The 19196-nt window shown below is 44.3% G+C and overlaps 1 protein-coding gene across 4 annotated transcripts in view; it reads right to left on the bottom strand.

The window, feature by feature from the left end:
- The window catches only part of RAB5B (RAB5B, member RAS oncogene family), a 62062-nt gene extending 53037 nt beyond the window's left edge, over positions 1-9025 (bottom strand). Inside the window, exons 1-2 of one of the 4 annotated variants that reach the window (XM_068267601.1) lie at positions 8904-9000; positions 4279-4382 (exon numbers count right to left, since the gene is read on the bottom strand). The gene's annotated coding sequence lies outside the window, so the exon portion shown is untranslated. Of the gene's footprint in view, positions 1-4278; positions 4383-8790; positions 8811-8903 lie in introns of those variants that run through there. The other 3 variants (XM_068267600.1, XM_068267599.1, XM_068267603.1) reach the window with 3 other exon arrangements.
- Between the last annotated feature and the right edge of the window lie 10171 nt (positions 9026-19196).

Raw genomic sequence — 19196 nt, 5'->3', positions numbered from 1 at the left:
TTTGGTTCAAAAATCATCCGATTCCGACTCCTCAGTTTATTGAAACCACTGTCTCCAACTCCAGGTACCCAAAATTGCTCTGACCCCACAGCCCTGCTCCTAGCATCAAGCAAGGTTTGAAGTAACGAGCTATCAACTGCAGAAGGCATAGAAATGGTTAAAAGGTACTGCTTTTAAAAATCTATGAAAGAAACTCCCCCTGAGGAAGGTTCATAAATGATGCAGGCAGTTGGGGGGGGGGGGAGAAAGAGATGGCATTACATACATGTGATAAAGGTGGCAGGTAAAACGGCACGGAGATAGCAGCTGCTAGAATACTGGTAAAATTACAGATATTCTACTAAATTATGATAAGATCAGTAATCTTTACCGATATTTTACTATGACCTAATCCAACTCTAACCTTACAGATCCCTCCCTCTACCAATACCTAACCCTGCGGACCCCCACCCCCCCCCCCCCCCCCCCCCCCCCCCAACCATGGTGGTGCTTAACCTCACCACTCCTAAACACTACAGTCCCCCGCCTTATGACCCTAACCCATATGTTAAAAGCCACAATTTAACCGCTGTAAATGTCTAAATAGCAGCTATAGGTGGCTATGGGGTTGATTCACTTAATAGCGGTATTACCATGCACACACAGCACACGGCAACATAACCTTTACTAACATTAATAAGTACCGCAAGTGACTTGTGGTACTCAAATAGCAGGACAGTTACTACGGTAACAAGGGTAACTAAAGGTAACGCATGATAATTACGCGCGTTACCGTACCAACACTCATGCTACTAGACTACCGCGAGCCTGCACTGATAGCGCAACTCCGGGTACTTACTGGCGTTAGTAAGGGTAATATTGCCGTGTGCTGTGTATCCGCATGGTAATATCACTGTTAAGTGAATCAAACCCTATAAAAAACTGTAAATAGCAGATATAAACTTCAGGTGCCCAAATTACCATTTATAGCCACTAATCGCAGCTTTTAACATTGCAGCTTTTAACATCACCGGATGTGGTGGTGCCCTTTGCGCCCTTTTTACCTGCTTTAGAAGGCCTTACCTTCAGAGTGCTGCTCCCTAGACCCCAGTCTGTATGCACTCTGCCACAGTCCTTTAATATGAGCAAATCTCCCAGCTTAGTTACATGTCGCGGTTTCACCATCTGCCGAGCACTGACAAGTGTGTTGTTACAAATGCTGCCATTCGGCTGCATTTTACTTGCACACAAACTACGCAAGTGGTCAGCAGCCTGAACTGTCCCACAAGCAAACAACTCGGCCTCCCACGTGAAAGAGGCCTTATGGCACCTAGACAGAAGCTTTTTGGTTCAAAAGTGTTTTGATTTGCAAATGAAAATTCTACTCAAAAGGCACATACACAAATCTGTATTGCAACAGATTCTCTTATCCTAACGCATTGTCTTGCGGGGTTCACACAAAGCCAGAGCATTACTATATTCATTTTAATGTAACCCCTTGGTTTCAGTTTCGGTCCTCTGTTTATATCTGTGTTGAAATGCATTTTCTGTCCGTATTAATGAACCGGTGTTGACAGTTTTAATGTTACATGATGATGAACCTGCGCAAAGGTTAGAATTAAAGGTCTGTGCACTATCGTGCTAGAGATGGTCTGGGCAAGGAGCTTATTTTATTATTTAGGTGGACAGTGTCACAATTATTTTCCTAAACATTGAAGAATTGCCTAATGGACATTTTTAAGATAAGCTGGCTGCTATGCTGCTCTTGCACTACGTATAGAGAAGGTATTAAAATTCACTAATCGCTTTTCCCTGTATTACCACCACCTTTCAATTCTGTCCCCCTGCCTGGAAAAATGCATGCGGCAAAGCTTTTCCACAGTGGAATGCAACAGATGAGAACAGAATAGATGTATGTGAACTTGCCAACAGAAAATCATTTCAGTCTTTGATTTTGTCCATTTCTGTTATCCAATCTTTCAAACTGCAGGGCAGTGGACGTGGCGTGAACAGGACCTTAGGCTCAGTTCACACCATCACATGTGATGTTACAAACGCTGCCATTCGGCTGCATTTTACTTGCACACAAATGGCACTAATGGTCGGCAGCCTGAACTGCCCCACAAGGATGCAATTCAGCCTCTCATGTGAAACTGGTTCAAATGTCTTGTGATTTGCAAGTGAAAATGCAGTTGCATATCAGGCACAATAATGTCCCACTCTAGATGTCTATTGCAGTGTTCAAACCCAGTTACTGTGAGACACCCTGTCAGACACCAATTAGGCACATGTGCCAGCTTAGATGCATTGACATTCACCGCTATTTATAATAGGTTTCAAAGATGGCAGCTGAAAGTCATTGCTCAGGTGTACACGTCTGGAATGTTAGCTTTGGTCTGCCTAATAATGTGTAACATCCTTCTTTAGAAGTTTATCGTTTAATTGGGCACACCTGGCAAATTAATTATCACAAGTGTCCAAGTTTTATTTCAGTGATCTAAAGAGCCCTGATGCTAGGTACACGCCATACAATTTTTTGGCAGATTTACCTGCCAGATCGATTATTATCAACATGTCCAATCTGAATTTCAATAAATTTTTAAAGTCTTTTTTTATCTTTAAACGATCAACAAAAACTATAAAAAAACAATCGGAAAATCAAAAAATCAATCTAAATTCAGATCGGACATGTTGCAAATAATAGATCTGGCAGGTAAATCTGCCAGAAAATTGTATGGTGTGTACCTAGCATTAGACACAATATCATCCACAAGTTTAATTGAAAAGATTTTTTTTTTATCTTCATAACACTTAAATACAAATGTGTATTTATGTAGAATGCATTGTACACGCTTTCTGCGTCTCATGCAATCTCGGTTTCCTTGCCTCAGAGCTGCTCTGAACTGTTACACAAACACTCCCTTCATCCAAATCTATTACATACAAGTCAAACTAGGTGGCATGTGGAGGTATCTGGCCAGCACTCTTCCTTTGAGGGAGTTAGGCTTGGTTCACATTTGTTTTAAAAACGTAATCGTGGCTCCGTTTTTGGTCCCAGACCAAAACCGGAGCCACGGATACCAATGTTAACAATAGCGGCAGTCTTCACCCACTTCAAAAACAGATCCGTGGGTGATCCGGGGGATCCGCTTTGAAAAACTGAACAGAGGGTCCAGATTTGCAGGATTTTCACAGACCCTGGATACATGGAGGGGTAGGGCAAGGCAATAGGAACATGGATCTCCCTCTTCACAGGTTACTTTGCATACAAAACAAACAAACAAACAAAAAAAAACAGACGAGGGGGTAGCAGCCAGCAAGGGGAACAGCCGGCACAGCGGTGGGGAGGCGGGTTGGACCGCCCCTCCCTCACCTGGGTGCCCCCTTATGCACTCCCCCTCCAGCTACATTAGTTAAAATCATTGCCTGCAGCGAGCGGGGAACTCACTCACCGCCTTGTGCCACCGCTCGATGTGTCACTTCTTGCAATGCCACCTTCTGAAGTACAGAGGGCGGCATTGTAGGAAGTGAAGCGGCGATCGGTGCAACTCAAGGAAGTGGAGTGTGTTCCCCGCTCGCCGCAGGCAATAATTTTAAACAAAAGTAGCTGGAGTGGGAGCATAGAAGAGGGCACCCAGGTAAGGGGGGGGGGGTCCAACCCGCCTCCCCACCGCTGTGCCCGCTGGCACAGTTGAATACTAAAAAAGGAGAACAACAGGGAATGTGAGGGGCCCTAAAGATAATAAATAGCAGGAAGCTTTTCAGGAGTGAGTGAGTTAAACATTATGTTCTTTATAATGACTTTTTATATTTTGCTTCAGGTGTACTTTAAAGCTTAATTCTAAATCAGTCTGTAGTTGTCACTTAGCTATTTGGGTTCTCTTGCTCTGGCCTCCTTCAAGAAATGAGAGTTTATAAAACACATTGGGCACAGGAGGATTCATAAAGCATTACCGCATTCGGTAATGTAGAAATAGCAGACTTCACAGAGTACTTAGGAAAATGTAAATTCATAAAAGCTGTTACCGCATGAAAAGCTGAAATTACCGAGCAGTGAGGTAAATTACCGGCCTGTGCGGTAATTACCTCAACACATGTCAGTAAATGTCAATAAATATTAGAACAGGCGGTAATGGCACGTAACAATACCGCCTGCTTTGAAGTGGTGATAAGAGAGTGAAGTCTATGGGGGACTGTGCTGGGAATGGAGACTCACAAGCAGAAGCAGTGAGATCTCCCCCCCCCCCCCCCCCCCAGGCAGCAGCGAGATCGGAAACAAACAAGGCTTCCACTGAATACCTTAGGCTGTGTGTGGTTGTTTAACCTCTTGGGTTCCTGTTTTTAAGCTGGAGATGAGCATCACAAAGCCTGGCATGTGTAAAGTTTCTTGAAGTTCTTCTATGCTGTGGCAATTGAATAAATTGTAAAGAAAGACTAAGACAAATTCAGAGCAGATTCAGGGCAAGCAGAGGCAGTATAACAAAACATGCACTTTTAAAGGGAAGTTGGGATGCCTTGTATATTAGAATGCTGTCTCTGCACAGAGAACAGCAATGTAACAACTCAGGCAGCTACTCTTCTAATGTTACCGACAGTTTACTTCGATAAATCACCGCACTTCTATTGCAGCTGTGAACATTTTTATGAATTAGCACACAAAAGTCTAAAATACCGAATATGGTATTTTCCAGACCAGATTTTTGTTACCGCACAGCCTGTTATGAATTGCCCCCAATGTGTAAACTTTTGCAGTGGGCACTGGAGATCACAGGTGCTAGGCACAGGAGGAGAGGACGTGAGAAAACACACCAGCACACAGGAGGAGACAAGGAGGGCACACAAACACACATGCTCTGGACACAGGAGATAAGGAAAGTGTGCACACACACACACAAACACTTGGCACAGGAAAATAAGCATGGCAGCGACAGTCCTGACCAGAGGCCTTGGTGAGACCACTCTAGCGTCTGTACCAGCCTATACACTGGATAAAGGAAATAAATTGCACAAACTGGATACAGACAATTAAGTAACAATAACAATAATATTTATATAGCGCTTTTCTCCCTGGGGACTCAAAGCGCTGTAACCCTGCATTATGCAGTCTCAAAAGGCCCATACACACGTCGGATTTTTCCGTTCGGGTCGTTTGAACGTCCCGTCGTCCGCACGCCAAATTGGGCATGTGTACAGACTGTCGTTCGGGTGATAAGACTGATTTTGAGCGATCCACCGGGCGGATCGCTCAAGACCAGTCTTATCACCCGAACGACAGTCTGTACACACGCCCGATTTGGCGTGCGGACGACTGAACAATGGGACATTCAAACGACCCGTCGTTCGGAAAAATCCGACGTGTGTATGGGCCTTTATCACCCGAACAACAGTCTGTACACACGCCCGATTTGGCGTGTGCGGACGACTGAACGACGAGACGTTCAAACGACCCGTCGTTCGGAAAAATCCGACATGTGTATGGGCCTTTAGACTAGGGAAAAGAGGTGAGTTTTTAGCCTTTTTTTAAAGCTGTCCAGAGAAGGAGCCTCTCGTACTGATTTTGGAAGGGAGTTCCATAGAGTACACACATACACAAGGTACAAAAGATAAGAAACAAAAGATCAAATACAGGTCCTTCTCAAAAAATTAGCATATTGTGATAAAGTTCATCATTTTCTGTAATGTACTGATTAACATTAGACTTTCATATATTTTAGATTTATTACACACAACTGAAGTAGTTCAAGCCTTTTATTGTTTTAATATTGATGATTTTGGCATACAGCTCATGAAAATCCAAATTTCCTATTTCAAAAAATTAGCATATTTCATCCGACCGATAAAAGAAAAGTGTTTTTAAAATAAAAAAAGTCAACCTTCAAATAATTATGTTCAGTTATGCACTCAATACTTGGGTCGGGAATCCTTTTGCAGAAATGACTGCTTCAATGCGGCGTGGCATGGAGGCAATCAGCCTGTGGCACTGCTCAGGTGTTATGGAGGCCCAGGATGCTTCGATAGCGGCCTTAAGCTCATCCAGAGTGTTGGATCTTGCGTCTCTCAACTTTCTCTTAACAATATCCCACAGACTCTATGGGGTTCAGGCCAGGAGAGTTGTCAGGCCAATTGAGCACAGTAATACCATGGTCAGTAAACCATTTACCAGTGGTTTTGGCACTGTGAGCAGGTGCCAGGTCGTGCCGAAAAATGAAATCATCTCCATAAAGCTTTTCAGCAGATGGAAGCATGAAGTGCTCCAAAATCTCCTGATAGCTAGCTGCATTGACCCTGCCCTTGATAAAACACAGTGGACCAACACGAGCAGCTGACATGGCACCCCAGACCATCACTGACTGTGGGTACTTGACACTGGATTTCAGGCATTTTGGCATTTCCCTCTCCCCAGTCTTCCTCCAGACTCTGGCACCTTGATTTCCGAATGACATGCAAAAGTTGCTTTCATCCGAAAAAAGTACTTTGGACCACTGAGTAACTGTCCATTGCTGCTTCTCTGTAGCCCAGGTCAGGCACTTCTGACGCTGTTTCTAGTTCAAAAGTGGCTTGACCTGGGGAATGCGGCACCTGTAGCACATTTCCTGAACACGGTGGCTCTGGTTGTTTCTACTCCAGACTCAGTCAACTGCTTCTGCAGGTCCCCCAAGGTCTGGAATCGGTCCTTCTCCACAATCTTCTTCAGGGTCCGGTCACCTCTTCTCGTTGTGCAGCGTTTTCTGCCACACTTTTTCATTCCCACAGACTTCCCACTGAGGTGCCTTGATACAGCACTATGGGAACAGCCTATTCATTCAGAAATTTATTTCTGTGTCTTACCCTCTTGCTTGAAGGTGTCAATGATGGCCTTCTGGACAGCAGTCAGGTCGGCAGTCTTACCCATGATTGCGGTTTTGAGTAATGAACCAGGCTAGGAGTTTTTAAAAGCCTCAGGAATCTTTTGCAGGTGTTTAGAGTTAATTCGTTGATTCAGATGATTAAGTTAATAGCTCGTTTAGAGAACCTTTTCATGATATGCTAATTTTTTGAGATAGGAATTTTGTGTTTTCATAAGCTGTATGCCAAAATCATCAATATTAAAACAATAAAAGGCTTGAACTACTTCAGTTGTGTGTAATGAATCTAAAATATATGAAAGTCTAATGTTTATCAGTACATTACAGAAAATAATGAACTTGATCACAATATGCTAATTTTTTGAGAAAAACCCGTACATACACTGGATGCAGGAAATAAGAAGCAAGCACATGCTAGGTACAAGAAATAAGGAGCAAATGAACACACACACACACTGGATACAGTAGATAAGGGTACAGAAGATATGGTACACACATACACAAAGTACAGGAGAGAAGAAGCAAATAAATCACACACACAATGGGGACCGTATGGCGCTAGTCTACTTAAGGTCTCATTTGCACTTAAGAGCGCAAAGCTGTTTTGCGCAGGTGATTTTGCCACTATTAGTGCGATAAAAATCACTGTACATGCTCGCGATGCAGAGAGATTGCAATCAGCGCTTTTATAAGTACTGTATCACGATCCCTCAAGAATCGCAAGAAAATGCTGCGGCAGTGAGAACTGCCATATGGTTACAATTGCGCTAGCGCTTTGGCAATTAGCGGGGAATCACCCGCTAATCGCCCTAGTGTAAATGGGCCCTTAGGGGACCCAGCAGGACACCTCATAGGGGACAATTCTCAAATAACAGTAATGCACAAAGTGTTATTGGCCACATAGTATGGCCATAGTTTACTACAACCTACTGGAAACCTAGCAGTTTGAGAGGGCGCTGTCCACCCAATCACATTAGTAGAATTTCCCTATAAGGTTTCCTGCTGGGTCTCCTAAAGTAGACTAGCGCCTAGGAGATAAGAAGCAAGTATACACTGGGTCCAGCATATAATGAGCATGTGATCACAAACACTGGGTAAAGCAAATAAGGTATACACAGTGGGGTGTTGCAGTGTGATGTAACAGAGGCAATTCAACACATAGTAGTACACTGCAATCATAAGTCTATGCGCCAGAGTGCATCTGGTGTGATGCAATCCAATGGACTCCAATATCCCAACACGGAGCGTGCAGTACATTACCCTATAACATGCACATTAAAGGGGAACTGAAGAGAGAGGTATATGGAGGCTGCCATGTTTATTTCCTTTTAAGCAATACCAGTTGCCTGGCAGCCATGCTGATCATCTGCCTCTAATACTATTAGCCATAGCCCCTGAACAAGCATGCAGCAGATCAGGTGTTTCAGACTTTAAAGTCAGATCTGACAAGACTAGCTGCATGCTTTTTTTTCTGGTGTTATTCAGATACTACTGCAGAGAAATAGACCAGCAGGGCTGCCAGGCAACTGGTATTGCTTTAAAGGAAATAAATATGGCAGCCTCCATATACCGCTTACTTCAGTTCCCCTTTAACAGCGGCAGTGAAGCATACTTTTCATTTTCTGTACGCAACGCAACGCATAACATGCAATGCAACATTCCCCTCCTTTGCAGTCCTGTTTTTTTTGAGGGAACGCAATACTGCATCCAGCTATGAATTTAGCCACTTCCAAAGGTACAGGAGAAAAGCAGAAACCAGACACTGAGCACAGGAGATAAGGAGCAAATGAGCACACACATTGGGTACAGCAGAAAAGGTGCACCCATATGCACACAGCAAAGCAGAAAAGGAGCACCCATATACACACAGCAAAGCAGAAAAGGTGCACAGACAGAGACATGCTGGGCACAAGAAGGACACACACTGGGCACAGGAAATAAGATGGACATACAGAAAAACACACACAGTTATGCAGCGTCAGATTACTGCTGGAGGCATTGGGAGGAGACAGACGCCCATGGTAACCCGGCTGTGGCCGAGGAAGGGACACCACTGCTACTTCATCCGGCGGAAATTACCTGTCTCCCCGGCTTCTCACCTCTCCTGCGTTGCCGTGCCTGACGGTAGATCCTGGATTCCGGGGGCCTAAAGGACCTTTACTGACATCATAGTCATGTGACTAGTCTGGAGAGTGACGTCACTACATCAGGTGACTACAGTGCTCGGAAGTACAGTCACTACTTGGACCGGGAGGTTTGAAAAGAAGAGCAAACAGGGAGAGCAGTGGCGACGCGTTCGGTACTCATCTGTCCTACCTCTATTGTGTCTTGTTGTAGCACCGGGCAGCAGCGAATGCAGCAGGCGCTAGTCATGTGTTTACTGGTAGCCCGCTGCAATAGTGTCAGCGGCGCATGGAACAGAACTAGGAAAACTGGGACAGATCTGTTGCAAAAGTGGAGCAGCTGTTCATAGCCGGATTATTATTAATTACTCTGAGTGACTGATCCATTTCTGCACTGGTTTTGATAAATCTGCATGAGTGTCTCTTTTTGGTCTGATGCACAATTCTGTTTGAGGGCACTTTTCCAGCAGGCAACGTGATCGCATGCGCAATTGCACTGAGATGCGATCACATTTCCGTCTATTTCCACTACTGTAAAGCCCCATTCACACCTAAAACCACAAAACGCCAGCAATTACCGCTAGCGTTTTGCGGATGTGATTTTTCCGCAATTAACGCAGAAAAATCACTGGACACTGAAGCGTTGTGGGAGTGATCGCGATTAGCAGTTCTATATATGCTAATGCTATTGCTCCAGAATCACCAGAAAAATGCTGCGGGCTACATGTTTGCGTTTCAGCTAATCGCTGCAAAACGCTTAAGATGAAAACAACCACATAGACTAAGGCCCGGTTCACATTAGCGGTGGCTATCCGGAATAGCCGTGCCGGAGCCGCACCGCATGCTGGCCGGACGAAACGGACGCACGGCATAGCAATGTAAATCTATGCCAGGGTTCACGTGTCCGTTTCGTCCGGAGCCGGACCGGATCCGGACTCCGGTGTCCGTTCCAACATGCGCTATTTTTTGGTCCGGCTCCTCCGGCAGCCGTATCCGGGGCGGAGCCGGACTGCACCATCCGGCCAATGGAAACCAATGAGAACCGGAGAGCGCACAACACACTGGCAAAAAATCCGGATGTTCTACCCCACTTCCTATGCGGATTTTTGCGGCGATATTGGCTGGGGACACATGGGCAAGCATTTTGGAGTGGAGCAGCACAGCTGGATCCGGATCCGGAGATGTTGGCAGCATGTCGGAGGTGGAGGTGAGTGCTAAACAGCAGAGGGCCTGATTCCACAGGTCCCCCTTCTGCTGACCTCCCAGACCCCAACATTTTTTTTTGTTTTTATACAGGTTGTTACTCTTTAAGAATCCGGATCCGGACCGCAACCGTGTTCATACCGCACGGAAACCGTATGCAACCGGACCGGATCCGGACAGGAACCGTACGGTTCAGGTCCGATCCGGCTCCGGTGCGGTCCGGACATCCGGTGCGGTTTTTGCAAAACCGCAAGTGTGAACCGGCCCTAACATTGCACAAACGATTTTCAAAACGTTAGCAATTACCAGTGATGCTGAAATCTCCTGAAAAGCGCTCTAGTGTGAATGGGACCTAATTTTGCCGCAATCCATCAGCTGTACAGTGTGATTGCATTGCGTTAATGCTTGTGATTTTGGACAGGAGATAAAAGGCTCAAGTTTAAATTGCAAAATTGTGGGTAAAATTGCATAGCGGTGTGATTGCCATGTGATTTTACTGCGTTCCTATACTTCAAATAGGAGCGCAAACACAACAAAAGCGCAGCAGCACGCCGGTGATTTCAATTTGGGGGAATTACAAATTAACACTAGTGAAACAGCACCGATCCACAAATTTTGGTTTGCAGCTACTGTAGTGGAAAAAGGCCCTAAATCAATGTTATGTGCATCTTCATCCTACTGCTGTGCTTCCACCCTTTGCAGCAAGAGGGTCAGCACGGTGGCGTAGTGGTCAAGACAATATACTCTGTACAGCACTGTGTAATATGTTGGCACTATATAAATACTTAGATAAATAAAATAAGTCATGTCTATGGGATTTTTGTACACATCCTATTCTTTCAGAGGAAATGCAACAGCACAGAATGATACCATGGCATCATGCACCTGGTTTTTCAAAGAGGAAGTGACTAAGGCAGGAAGCACACTTTGATCATGTGCATTTTGCCATATACAGTAGTGGAAACCGCATTTAATCAAAGTCTATGGGTGCTAGCCCACTTTAGGAAACCTCATAGGGAAATTCCACTAACGTGGTTGGTTGGAAGGCACTCTCTTGGACTGCTAGGTTACGGATAGGTTGTAGTAAACTACGTCCACACTATTCAGCCAATCACATTGCTTTTTGCTGTAGAGCAGAGGTGCCCACACTTTTTCGCATTGTGAGCTACTTTAAACAATTATCAAGTCAAAATGATCTACCTACTAGTTGACCTAACCCCTTTAACAACGGGCTCTAGGTCTCTTCATGCCGCCGCCAGTCAGTGCGTGCACCACCTGCCCTGCTCCCTGGCCCGTCATCCTGTCCCAATGGTCTGTATTGCACACATGCGCCGTACAAAAAACCCACTGACACACAGCCAGGGACATGAAGGATGACGCAGGGACAGTTAGGGAATATTGTAGAGGATGTACAATTTTAAAGAGTAACTGTCAGGCTGCAAAAGCTAATTTAAACCTCTATTCTCCTGTGTTAAACAGTTTAGAAGGAAGCCAAAAAGGCAATACTGAAGTTAAAAATCTCTCTTACTTTGATGTGTGCTGAACAGCAAGGCTGGTTATTCCCAAGCTCCTAAGGAGGCCGCAGGACGCATAACAGATACTGCAAAGCATTCTGGGGCTGCCTCTTCTTCCCACTGCACTACCTTGGGTCATCCCCTTCATTTCCCTATCACGCCCTAAGGCTGCTTTCACAGTGAGAAGTTACAGGCTCATGTTACAGCAGCTTGTAACAGCAGCCTAATTCACAGCACTGAAAAATCACAGGGCACATGTTCCCTTAGAGTATACTGCATGAGTCCGCTATTGTTCCTAGCCACATGGCTAATTAATATTCACTGCACAGTAGTGTTGTCCATTAGGATCTTTTTTGTGAGTCGAATCATCAGGAAGCAGGGAGGATATGACATCACAAATGGCTTCATAGCAGGCAAACATGGAACCTGCCATGAGCTGTCAGGAGCATCATTCTCTGCAAATACTATATAAAAATTCTGTGAAATCCAAACGTGGACAGTGAAATGCATATGTAATGTAAGTACAGCCAATATTTAGCTACTGATGTGTTTTTTTTTTCTCTGAGACCCTATACCTAACAGCTCCTCTTTAAGGAGCACACTTGTATATACAGAATAGAAAATGTTGGGTCAGGATCTACCATGAAGGCCTTCGCAGTCTACTGGTAGAATGCGATCTACCTAATGGGCACCCCTGCTGTAGAGTGCTGTGATTGGAAAACTGTTCCCTATGAAGTCTCCTCCTGGCTAGAGTGTACAAGGGCCAGTCTATGGGCTGCACAATAACCCGCATTGGTCTAGGATTCGCAATGCGCTTTTATGCATATTGAAAAATTGCACAGCATGTCATTCATTGCAAAGAAAACATTAAACCACATATGGAATTTGCCATAACTTCTTCCTGTGGTAATATGTTGCACATTTTAATCACTCTTACTATAAAGAACCCTTTCCTAAATAGATCGCAAAAACTTTTTTACTTTTGTGCAGATCATGTCCCCAAGTTCTTGTATTGCCCACAAGTTATTTCCCTTTAAAACAATACAAATTGCCTGGCTGCCCTGCTTCTTAACATTTTAAGCCATAGACCTCCAAACAAGAAAATTTTCACAATGCACTTCCTACAGTATTTTTGTGTCCATTGTGGACCCAATACATAGAAAAGCCTTTGGCAGAGTCCTCCCTAGTGTATATTACATGATTGTGTGCTCATTTCCTATAACCGCTGCGTATTTGTATTACTAGGCATACCTAACCAGACCAAAATTGCATGATCATGTATTTTGTACCGTTCGCCTTGTATAGCTTTGTCCTATGTTGTATAACCTTGTTACATCTGTCATCCTTTGTATCATTGTATTTATTGTGCAGTGCTGCGTAATATACTGGCACTTAATAAATGCACAGCAATTTATGAATAACTGATTTAGTTAAACATGTCAGTTGCCAGTGTAAACCTTTGCCTAAATGTAGTATCCCTCTACAATGTAATATCCAATGTCAATTTTACAATTAATGAGATTAATTAGTTGGCTTCCAGCTCTTGCTATTCTGGATTTGGATGCTGGTGAAACAATTTTGATTGGTCAAGTTTACCACCTCCATGTACTCTGAGTTATAATATTTGTGTATATTGTATCTGTGACTGCATTTCAGAAATATGGGAATGTATTTTTTATATACAGGTAGTCTCCAGTTAACACACAACATGGTGACTGTAGACTCGTTCTGAAAGAACCACTGACACAAAAATATTAAAATGTAAAATATTTGTAAACACATACAGGTAAGAAGTCTGTTTCTTGCAGAGTAAATGAGCCATAAATTACTTTTCTCCTATGTTGCCGTCACTTACAGTAAGTTGTAGAAATATGACAATACCGACAGGTTTTGGGCTAGCCCATTTCTTCATGGGAGATTCTCAGCATGGCCTTTATTCTTTATAAAGACACTCCTTTATAAAAAGATGCTGGCCAGCCTCCATGCGCACTGTAAACTTTTTGGGCAGTGGGATGGAGCAACTGCCATTCACTAAATGCTTTTGAAAATAAAGAAAACCCTGAGAATCCCCTATAAGGAGATGGACTAGTTTAAAAAAATCAGATTACTACTAATTACTGTAAGCGATTGCAACATAGGAGAAAAGTAATTTATGGCTAATTTACTCGAAGAAATGTACTTTTATCTGTATATGTTTAGATATATTTTACATTTTAAGATCATCGCGGCAGTGGTCCTTCAAAGTGAACCCAAGGCAATGTCCTTCCCAAACCTGCCATGCACAGACCCTCTAAACATATAGGACAAAAGCTTGTTGGATATTTTTTCATGTATGAGCACAACGGTACTGCACCTATGGCCACACCTGCGCAGTAAGCTGAAGTTACTCATCCACAAGTGGCTCCGTGCTACTGCACAGTCACACTAATGCATGAAGGTGAGCGCAGCCATGAACTAAAAGATGCTTCCAGCCAGTGGCAGTGGGGTCACGGAGAACACGAGAGGACTCGAGGCTTTCCTCTTTATTGGGAAGTATGTTTTTTGTTTTCAGCCGCCTTGGGCTTGTTTTAACCTGTCTTACCTCTGTCCTATGTGCTTCCACTGTATCCCCTTTATAGCTCCTATGTGCATCCTTCTGTCTCCCATCCCTACCCATGGCTACTTCCATATCCCAAGCCTTCATCCCTGCCTGTGTCTACTTCCATCTCCCATGCCCGTATCTCATTCCCTCCCCCTGTGCCTCCAACCATTCCAGTGTCTCGTTCCGTTCCCCCTTTGCCTGCCTCTATCCATGCCCTTTACTTCCAAATACAGTAGCAAGAAAAAGTATACAATCCCTTTGGAATTATATGGATTTCTGCACAAATTGGTGATAAAATGTGATCTGATCTTTCATCTAAGTCACAACAATAGACAATCACAGTCTGCTTAACTACCTGGGGGCCGCCTAACGCAAATTGGCATCAAGTCCTGGGGCTGCAGTTTCCCAGGGAAAGGCCACGGGCATGCGCGATCGTTCCCTGCCAGGATTAGCCTGCTAGTGTCCGATCGCGGCTAGCAGGCTGTAAACGAAAGGGGAAATAAATACCCTTTGTTTACATCTGTACAGCGCTGCGGTCCCCGGCAGCGCTGTAAGAGATCGGCGATCCCCGGCCTCCAATTGGTCAGGGAGCGCCATCCTCTCATATGCTGATGCCTATGAGAGGCACAACAGGACAGATCGCCGTCTTGTTCAATACAGGATCTCGGAGGGGAGGAGAGAATGAGAGAGAGCCTCAGAGGCTAAGAAAAAAAAACAGCCACAGCGATTGGATACCTCAGGCGGCATGTCCCCTTAAAGACAAAAAAAAAAAAAGGCAAGTCCGATCGCTGGGCTCCATAGCTGGGCTGTGCAGGAGGCTGAAAAGCCTGCACAGTCCAGTGCAGCCAAACAGAGCCTAGTCGTTAGGGGGGTTAACACTGCGGTCGTCAAGTGGTTAAATAATACCACACAAATAATTAAAAGTTTTTATTGAACACACCATGTAAGCATTCACAGTGCAGGTGGAAACAGTGAACCCCTACACCAGTGGTTCCCAATTTTTTTCCAGGTCGTGTCACATCGCGCCAAACATTCAGATATACGAGACACGTCACGTATAATATAAAAATAAGGATAATAATCAGAAAAATCAATTGAGTGCATTTTTCAGAACACTTGAAAATGAGAGCTAGAGCTTTTCATGAATATGATTAAAGCACAATCAAGGGCTACATCGACAATCTACTTCTGGAACAATGGGGTGCTCAGAAACAATCTGATGCTGCTGGCACAATGGGGGCTGCAGGGACTGTTTCTGCTGCTGGAACAATGGGGGGCTCAGAAACAATCTGATGCTGCTGGTGCAATGAGGGCTGCAGGGACAATCTGCTGAGATATACTACTGCTAACACTATGGGGGGTTAGAGAGAAATAATGCTGCTGCACAATGAGCATTGGGCTGCAGGAATAATTTGCTGCTAATGCTACTGGCACAGAATAGCTTTAGGGACAGTGTGCTATATGACAGGTGGTGCAGGGACAATGTACTGCTGCCAAGTGCTCACACAATGCCACAAGAAATAACTTCCCTAACTCACTGCTCCATGGCCACCGCTCCGCCCCTTCTCCTCCTTCCCTCCAAGCATCAAGCCTTTGGCTCCGTCCTCGATGATCTGCCTCTGCCCCTCTGACTCGTTAGTGAAGACTACAAGAAAATGGCTGCCGATGTCTGCAAATGCGGACGGCAGCAGCCATTTTCTTGTAGTGCTGCACTAATAGGAGGGCGGTGATTAGCGGGGAGGAGATAGAGTGGGGGTGATGAGCGGCAGGCAGAGAGCGGCAACACATAGCCGGTGCTGCCACGACACATAAGTGTGTTGTGGCACACCGGTTGGGAACCCCTGCCCTAGACTAATAACATCTCCAAGAGCTAATTGGAGTGAGGTGTCAACCAGCTGGAGTCCAATCAAGATATTGGAGGTGTTGGTTACTGATGCCCTGCCCTGTAAAAAAAAAACAAAAAAAAAAACCCACACACCTCAGATTTGGGTTTGCTTTTCCCAAGAAGCATTGCCTGATGTGAATGATGCTGTGCACAAAAAAGCTCTCAGAAAACCTACAATTAAGAATTGACGCATAAAGCTGAAAAGGGTTATGAAATTATCTCCAAAAGCCTTGCAGTTCATCAGTACACGGTAAGACAAAATGGTCTCAATTCACTAAGATCATGCTAGAGATAATAAAGCAAGAGAAAACTTACCTCCACACGTGAGAGAGTTATCTTACCTCTTCATTCCTTATGTTACCTCTCCTGTAGTTAATTTACCTCCTCTGTAGTTATTTTCACACGCAGTTAATTAACAGCCTGTCTTTAACTCTGGAGTTATTTTAAGGATTGGAGAGTTAATTTAAAGACAGAAGAGTTAACTTTAGGCTTGCCTGAGGTAAAATGTTTCCTGAATACTACATGCCTTATCACCATGGTAACAACTCTAGAAGAGTTATTAAAGACAGGAGATAAGCTTAGTGAATTGAGGCCATTGGCGTCAATTCACCAGAAGTTACCAACCTATTTATCTCTTGGGAGGTAATTTACCTCCTGTGATATCTCCAAATAGCAATTCTCCAGAAGTATAGGGGAAAATATCGACAGAGAGAAATGCAAGAGATAAATGTGAGATAAGTATGAGATAAATAAGTGATAGTTAGTAGTTAGTTTTTCTCCAAATCACAATTCACCAGGGAAGAAAGGGGGTGTGGCCATTCATTATTTTTTCATCTCATTGGCGTCAATTCACCAGAGAGGATTTACTAAGAGAAAAAAGGTAGGTAGTTTATCTCATGAGGTATTTTAACACTCTGGAGTCAATTCACCAGTGTGAGAGGACAGAGAGAAAAGTGTTCGATAGCAGGGGATAATGGAGAGATATGCATGAGGAAAGTGTGAGAAAGCATAGAGTTAGGTAATCGATATTAATGATTTACATGGGATACTTTTCCTCTCTGTAAGCTTGAAAGTGAAGCATTGTGGGTAGGAGGCGGAGTTTTACCACTACGTGACCAGAGAATTCCTGCCTTTTACTGCCGGATCATATCAAAAATCATATCACGAGTGAGTCTGAACTTCTTCACCACCTCTGTCTCAGTAAAATTATCAAGAACTGTTCTCTCACGAAAAATACGAGGGGCGATTAAACAGACCCTCCTCCTGCGCCTTCGTCTCCTCATAATAGAAGCAAGCTCTTAGGCCTAGTGCACACCAGAGCGGTTCGGCTGCGTTTTGCGATCCGCTTGCGGCTGCGGATACGCTTGGGTAATGTATTTCAATGGGCTGGTGCACACCAGAGCGGGAGGCGTTTTGCAGAAACGCATACTCCCGGGCTGCTGCAGATTTTGGATTGCGGAGGCGTTTCTGCCTCAATGTTAAGTATAGGAAAAACGCAAACCGCTCTGAAAAACGGCAGATCAGAGCGGTTTGCCAGGCGGTTTTTGTTACAGTAGCTGTTCAGTAACAGCTTTACTGTAACAATACATGAAATCTACTACACCAAAAACGCTACACAAAACTGCAAAATGCTAGCCGAAACGCTACAGAAAAATAAGAAAAAGCGTTTCAAAATCTGCTAGCATTTTGCGGATCTGCTAGCGGTTTTTGGTGTGCACCAGGCCTAACAGAGTAAGCTCAAAAGGCTCCATCTTCCACAGCAGCAGCTGCTGTGTGAAAACCACGATATCTCCAGGTTCATTCAGGGGATAAAGAGATGAAAAAATAACGAATGGCCACACCCCCTTTCTTCCCTGGTGAATTGTGATTTGGAAAAAAACTAACTACTAACTATCACTTATTTATCTCATACTTATCTCACATTTATCTCTTGCATTTCTCTCTGTCGATATTTTCCCCTATACTTCTGGAGAATTGCTATTTGGAGATATCACAGGAGGTAAATTACCTCCCAAGAGATAAATAGGTTGGTAACCTCTGGTGAATTGACGCCTTTATCTCCTGAATGAACCTGGAGATATCGTGGTTTTCACACAGCAGCTGCTGCTGCTGTGGAAGATGGAGCCTTTTGAGCTTACTCTGTTAGGCCTGGTGCACACCAAAAACCGCTAGCAGATCCGCAAAATGCTAGCAGATTTTGAAACGCTTTTTCTTATTTTTCTGTAGCGTTTCAGCTAGCATTTTGCAGTTTTGTGAAGCGTTTTTGGTGTAGTAGATTTCATGTATTGTTACAGTAAAGCTGTTACTGAACAGCTACTGTAACAAAAACCGCCTGGCAAACCGCTCTGAACTGCCGTTTTTTAGAGCGGTTTGCGTTTTTCCTATACTTAACATTGAGGCAGAAAGTCCTCCGCAATCCAAAATCTGCAGCAGCCCTGGAGTATGCGTTTCTGCAAAACGCCTCCCGCTCTGGTGTGCACCAGCCCATTGAAATACATTACCCAAGCGTATCCACAGCGGCAAGCGGATCGGAAAACGCAGCCGAACCGCTCTGGTGTGCACTAGGCCCTAGAGCTTGCTTCTATTATGAGGAGACGAAGGCGCAAGATGAGGGTCTGTTTAATCGCCCCTCGTATTTTTCGTGAGAGAACAGTTCTTGATAATTTTACTGAGACAGAGGTGGTGAAGAAGTTCAGACTCACTCGTGATATGATTTATGATAGGATCCGGCAGTAAAAGGCGGGAATACTCTGGTCACGTAGTGGTAAAACTCCGCCTCCTACCCACAATGCTTCACTTTCAAGCTTACAGAGAGGAAAAGTATCCCATGTAAATCATTAATACCGATTACCTAACTCTCTGCTTTCTCACACTTTCCTCATGCATATCTCTCCATTATCCCCTGCTATCGAACACTTTTCTCTCTGTCCTCTCACACTGGTGAATTGACTCCAGAGTGTTAAAATACCTCATGAGATAAACTATCTACCTTTTTTCTCTTAGTAAATCCTCTCTGGTGAATTGACGCCAATGTCTATAAATGGAGAAAGTTCCGCACTGCTGCTA

This window comes from Hyperolius riggenbachi, chromosome 2, assembly GCF_040937935.1.
Source record: "Hyperolius riggenbachi isolate aHypRig1 chromosome 2, aHypRig1.pri, whole genome shotgun sequence".
NCBI lineage: Eukaryota > Metazoa > Chordata > Amphibia > Anura > Hyperoliidae > Hyperolius > Hyperolius riggenbachi.
Note: the sequence above shows the minus strand (reverse complement) of the source record. Positions and strands in the feature narration are given on the sequence as shown.